We start from the raw sequence: 6,814 nt of genomic DNA on the forward strand, positions 1-6,814 counted from the left end.
CTACTTCTTCTTCTTCTTCTTCTTCTTCTTCTTCTTCTTCTTCTTCTTCTTCTTCTTCTTCTTCTTCTTCTTCTTCTTCTTCTTCCTCCTCCTCCTCCTCCTCTTCCTCTTCCTCTTCCTCTTCTTTTTCCTTCCCCTCCTTGATTTGGACTTATAGGGCTTATTTATTATCATTATTAGTCACACAGTCATCGAGATATTTATTTATTTATTTTATTAAATTTATATGCTGCCTTTCTCCCTAAGGACTGAGGGCGGCGCACAACAATAAAAATTAAAAACATAAAATAGAAAATTTTAAAAAGAATTAAACAATAAATACAATAATTATATGACAATTTTGTTGTTGTTGTTAGCTGCGAAGTCATGTCCGACCCATCGCGACCCTATGGACAACGTTCCTACAGGCCTTCCTGTCCTCTACCATCTTCTGGAGTCCATTTAAGCTCACACCTACTGCTTCAGTGACTCCATCCAGCCACCTCATTCTCTGTCATCCCCTTCTTCTCTTGCCCTCAATCTTTCCCAGCATTAGGCTCTTCTCCAGTGAGTCCTTCCTTCTCATTAGGTGGCCAAAGTATTTGAGTTTTAGCTTTAGGATCTGGCCTTCTAAAGAGCAGTCAGGGTTGATCTCCTCTAGGACTGACCGGTTTGATTGCCTTGCAGTCCAAGGGACTCGCAGGAGTCTTCTCCAGCACCACAGTTCAAAGGCCTCAATTCTTTTGCGCTCAGCCTTTTTTATGGTCCAGCTTTCACTGCCATACATTGCAACTGTGAAGACCATAGCCTTGACTATACGCACTTTTGTTGACAGGGTGATATCTCTGCTTTTTAGTGTGCTGTCTAGATTTGCCATAGCTTTCCTCCCTAGGAGAAAGCGTCTTTTAATTTCTTGGCTACAGTCCCCATCTGCAGTGATCTTGGAGCCCAGGAAAATAAAATCTGTCACTACCTCCATTTCTTCCCCATCTGTTTGCCAGGAATTGAGGGGGCTGGATGCCATGATCTTGGTTTTCTTAATGTTAAGTTTCAACCCAACTTTTGCACTCTCCTTCTTCACCCGCAACAAGAGGCTCTTTAGTTCCTCTTCACTTTCTGCCATTAGAGTGGTATCATCTGCATATCTTAGGTTGTTGATATTTCTTCCGGCAATCTTAATTCCAACTTTTGATTCATCTAGCCCTGCCTTTCTCATGATGTGCTCTGCATATACCGGCAAGTTAAATAGGCAGGGAGACAGTATACTGCCTTGCCGGACTCCTTTCCCAATTTTGAACCAATCAGTGGTTCCATGTCCAGTTCTCACTGTTGCTTCTTGGCCCACATATAGGTTTCTCAAGAGACAAATAAGATGGTCTGGTACGCCCATCTCTTTAAGAACTTGCTACAGTTTTTTTATGATCCACACAATCAAAGGCTTTAGCATAGTCAATGAAGCAGAAGTAGATGTTTTTCTGGAACTCTCTAGCTTTCTTCATGATCCAGCATATGTTAGCAATTTGATCTCTAGTTCCTCTGCCTCTTCGAAATCCTGCCTGTACTTCTGGTAGTTCTCGATCCACATACTGCTGGAGTCTAGCTTGTAGGATTTTAAGCATAACTTTACTAGCATGAGAAATGAGTGCAATGGTGCGATAGTTTGAACATTCTTTGGCACTGCCTTTCTTTGGAATTGGAATGTAAACTGATCTTTTCCAATCCTGTGGCCACTGTTGAGTTTTCCAAATTTGCTGGCAAATTGAGTGTAGCACTTTTACTGCATTGTCTTTTAAGATTTTGAATAGCTCAGCTGGAATACTGTCACCTCCACTAGCTTTGTTGTTGCTCAGCTTTTCTAAGGCCCACTTCACTTTACTTCTAGGATGTCTGGCTCGAGGTCAGTGACCACCTCCTTGTGATTATCAGGGACGTTAAGCTCATTCTTGTATAGTTCTTCTGTGTAATTTTGCCACCTCTTCTTAATCTCTTCTGTCTCTGTTAGGTCCCTTCTATTTTGGTCCTTTATTATGCCCATTTTTGCATTAAACGTTCCCTTCATCTCTCCAATTTTCTTGAAAAGATCTCTAGTCCTCCCTATTCTATTGTTTTCTTCTATTTCTTTGCACTGTTCATTTAAGAAGGCATTCTTATCTCTTCTAGCTATTCTCTGGAATTCTGCATTCAATTGGGCGTATCTTTCTCCCTTGCCTTTCGCTTCCCTTCTGTCCTCAGCTATTTGCAAAGCTTCCTCAGACAGCCATTTTGCTTTCTTGCATTTCTTTTTTTGGGGGGGATGGTTTTGGTTGCTACCTGTTGTACAATGTTGCGAACCTCTGTCCATAGTTCTTCAGGCACCTCTGTCTATCAGATCTAATTCCTTAAATCTATTTGTCACCTCTACTGTATATTCAATAGGGATATGATTTAATTCATACCTGAGTGGCCTAGTGCTTTTCCCTACTTTCTTCAGTTTAAGCCTAAACTTTGCAATGAGAAGCTCATGGTCTGAGCCACAGTCAGCTCCTGGTCTTGTTTTTACTGACTGTATAGAGCTTCTCCATCTTTGGCTCCAGAGCATATACTCAATCTGACTTCTGTGTTGACCGTCTGGTGATGTCCATGTGTAGAGCCGTCTCTTGGGTTGTTGGAAAAGAGTGTTTGCTATGACCATCATATTCTCTTGACAAAATTCTATCAGCCTGTGCCCTGCTTCATTTTGTACCCCAAGACCAAACTTGCCTGTTATTCCAGTTATCTTTTGGCTTCCTACTTTAGCATTCCAATCCCCCATGATGATAAGGACATCATTTTTTGGTGTTAGTTCTATAAGGTGCTGTAGGGCTTCATAGAACCGGTCAATTTCATCCTCTTCAGCATTGGTGGTTGGGGCATACACTTGGAGTACTGTGATATTGAATGGTTTGCCTTGGATTCGAACTGAGATCATTCTGTCATTTTGCGGATTGTATCCCAGTATTGCTTTTCCTACTCTTTTATTGACTATGAAGGCTACTCCATTTCTTCTGAGGGATTCTTGCCCGCAGTAGTATACCTGATGGTCATCTGAATTAAATTCACCCATTCCTGTCCATTTTAGTTCGCTGATTCCTAAGATGTCGATGTTCAGTCTTGTCATCTCTTGTTTGACCATGTCCAGCTTGCCTTGATTCGTGGATCTTACATTCCAGGTTCCTATGGAGAAAAAATCTTTACAGCATTGGACTTTCCTTTCACCATCAGATACATCCAAAGCTGAGCATCCTTTTGGCTTTGGCCCAGTCGCTTCATTCTTTCTGGCGCTACTAGTACTAGCCCTCTGCTCTTCCCCAGTAGCATATTGGACACTTTCCGACCTGAGGGGCTCATCTTCCAGCATCATATCGTTTTGCCTTTTGGTACTGTCCATAGGGTTTTCATGGCAAAGATACTGGAGTGGGTTGCCATTTCCTTCTCCAGTGAATCACGTTTTGTCAGAACTCTCTGCTATGACCTTTCTGTCTTGGGTGGCCCTGCATGGCATAGCTCATAGCTTCATTGAATTATGCAAGCCCCTTCGCCACAACAAGGCAGTAATCCATGAAGGGGTAGCACACATAAGTCCTCACAAAAACTAATGTATTATTTCACAGTGTCAGTGAGTTCATCCAAGTTGCTGAGGCAGCTTCAAAAATATTCCAGTTTGTGCAGTTGAAGCAAGCTTGTAGCTTTAACTTTGCCTCTTCGGTCCAAGATTTCACTGTTTTAACTATTGGTTTTATGATTTTAAATCTTTGTTTATAAACAGGTACAAGGCGAATCATACAATGATCAGAATGTCCCACAACCACTCTTGGTAGAGAGTGATAGGCAGTGCTTTTTTTCTAAAAAAAAAAAAGGTGCCAGAATTGTCATCTTGGTGGGTGCAGGAGACGGGGGTGGGGGGTGGGGGTGCGGTGCTGCTGAAGTCACAGGTGCGAAGGGTGTTGGCGGCGGGCTCCCCTCCTTGGGGCCAGAGCCGGCGCGGCTGGTGCTGTGGGAGCAGCAGAGCCCACTCTATATGGCTGGGCTGCGCAATGTGGGCAGCAGAGGTGGTGCGGGCCAGGCAATGTTTTAATCTTATGATTTTAAAAATATATTTTTTCTATTGTAAGTTTCCCCAAACCTTGCCATGTGGATTGCATACAAATATTATATAATTGGTAAATAAAGGTAGAACATATGTTAAATATACATCAAATAATAATATGCTTCCCTACAAAGTCAATTCTTGCTCAATGACAGACCAAGGAGTTAACTCGGAAAGGCAAGAGGAAAATCTAGAAGAGGTCTGTGCAGCTCTTCAACATCTTCATCAACAATTTGGATGAGGGGATAGATGGGGAACTCATCAAATTTGCAGACAACACCAAGCTGGCAGGAATATCCAATACTCCAGAAGATAGGCTTAAGATACAGGAGGATCTGGACAGACTCGAACACTGGGCACTATCTAACAAAATGAAATTCAATGGTGAAAAAAGTAAGGTTTTACATTTAGGCCTGAAAAATCAAATGCACAGGTATAGTATAGGTGGTACCTTGCTCAATAGTAGTAACTGTGAGAGAGATCTCGGAGTCCTAGTGGACAATTACTTAAATATGAGCCAGCAGTGTGCTGCAGCTGCCAAAAAAGCCAACACAGTGCTAGGCTGCATTAACAGAGGTATATAATCAAGATCACGTGAAGTACTAATAGCACTTTACAATGCCTTGGTAAGGCCACATTTGGAATATTGGATCCAGTTTTGGTCACCACGATGTAAAAAAGATGTTGAGACTCTAGAAAGAGTACAGAGAAGAGCAACAAAGATGATTGGGGGACTGGAGGCTAAAACATATAGGGAACGGTTGCTGTAATTGGGTATGTGTAGTTTAATGAAGAGAAGGGTGAGGGGTGACATGATAGCAGTGTTCCAATATCTCAGGGGCTGCCACAAAGAAGAGGGAGTTAAGCTATTCTCCAAAGAATAGCTCTTGTAGAAAGGAAAGGCCCACACTGATAAATTAAAAATCTTTGTGGTCTGCAAAGGAATGCTGGTGGGCTAATCAATGATTTGGTGACTAGAGGAGCATCTACAGTGTTGGAGCTTGTGGTCATGGTAAGCCATGGAGGCACTAGGCAACATGACTTTCAGGGCTGTAGTGGTGATTTTATTACTTTTTTTTTTAAAAAGTCTGTGCTCTGTCCAAGGGTGCTTGGTAGGCTGCATGTACAGGCCTGGTCTAGAATTTATTTTGGAGCATTCAACTATCTAGAGCAGGCATGTCAAACTCATTTTGTTTGAGCCAACTTTTTATAAAAGAATTGCCATTAATTTGTTTTAATAAAATAATTTAAATCAAGTATTCACTTGATTTCAAATTAAATGAATGAGATTTTTTTTAGTATAATTGCCAAATGCAATAAACTGGTTTTAGGTATATGTTACTGGAAGGAAAAAGCAATCCCTGTTGCGTTACTGATCTCAGAGAAACATTTGCATGTATGCAGGTATCCTTAGGGTGCCATAGTTATGGATGAGAAATATTGGTTGCAAAGTTGGCATTTCTGGATGTAATACAGATATTTTGGACTTATTTTTGTTTCTTTGCATGTTTGATATTTTTAAAAAGGCGTATGCTACTGACTACGCTTATGCACATATGTAACATGATCACTGCTTGTCCAAAATTTTACTATACACATAATACCCCCAGAAATTATTTTAGCCTTTTTAATAAATGTTGTTATTGATGTTAAGCTCACCAGAGAAAACATCATATATTGTTATTTATATACTAGGTTAATTATTTAAAGACTGAAGTGCAACATAACTAGATTCTAAATAATCTATTTTTCAAAACACACAACAGTCCAAACAGTAAAAGTAAAGTCCAAATTAAGAATATTTCATTCTTAAGAATTGTTTACATTCAAAACAGTTTTCAAGAGTGTACAAAAGATACTATTTTTTTTCTAGAATCAGCTAAATTAGACATATTACATTGATAAAAATGTTTCTCATTTCTTTGCTGTTACCTTTGATTTCATTGCAGAGATGTTAACATAAGAAATAGATTATTTTGTTATCTAATTTTACCTTCCAAAAGACAGAAGCAGATGGAAAATGTGAGGTTCTTTCCTGTTGGTTTTTCTGAATTAGCTGTTTTAGATTCTAAAAGTTTAGTTCCTAAAGAAGTAATCCTGTAAATAATTTTAATGTCCTCCTCTAGTGCAGGCTCTTTTATGACTCAAGGATTTCAACTCCCAGAATTCCTGAGCCAGCATGGCTCAGCTTGGAAACCTCTCCCTTTCCCCTCAGCATGGCTGGCTCAGGATTTCTAGGAGTCGAAGTCCATGAGTCATAAAAAGGAGCCAAGATTGCTAGCCCTGCAATAGGCTTAGGAAAACCAATAAGGGAGCTGGGTTGTTTGTTTGTTTGTTTGTTTGTTTTGCAAAAAAAGGTTCCGGAACACCGTTCTGAGCATTCTATGAGAAAAAAAGCCCTGACAGCAAGTGACATTGTTCCTTACAAAGAATAGTCAAGCAGGGTTTATAAAAACTAGGCTTCTGCTATTAGGCAACATTCAAAGATCTGCAGATTAGCTCATAATTTAGTCTAACACAAATTGGCTTTATTTGTTTATTTCTAAACTACACACTATAGCTCAGTGTTTGTGCAATAAATAGATTCCTTTAGCAAAATAGCATGATACTCTATTAACTGCTCCAAATTGAAATTGGATGTGTGAAAATCCATGAAAATTTGGTTAACCATCCATTTAAGGAATATTAATTCTGTATTTGTACCAAATGATTATATAGTTCAATGTGCAT

The sequence above is a fragment of the Vipera ursinii genome (assembly GCF_947247035.1).
Source record: "Vipera ursinii genome assembly, chromosome: 4".
Taxonomy (NCBI): Eukaryota; Metazoa; Chordata; class Lepidosauria; order Squamata; family Viperidae; genus Vipera; species Vipera ursinii.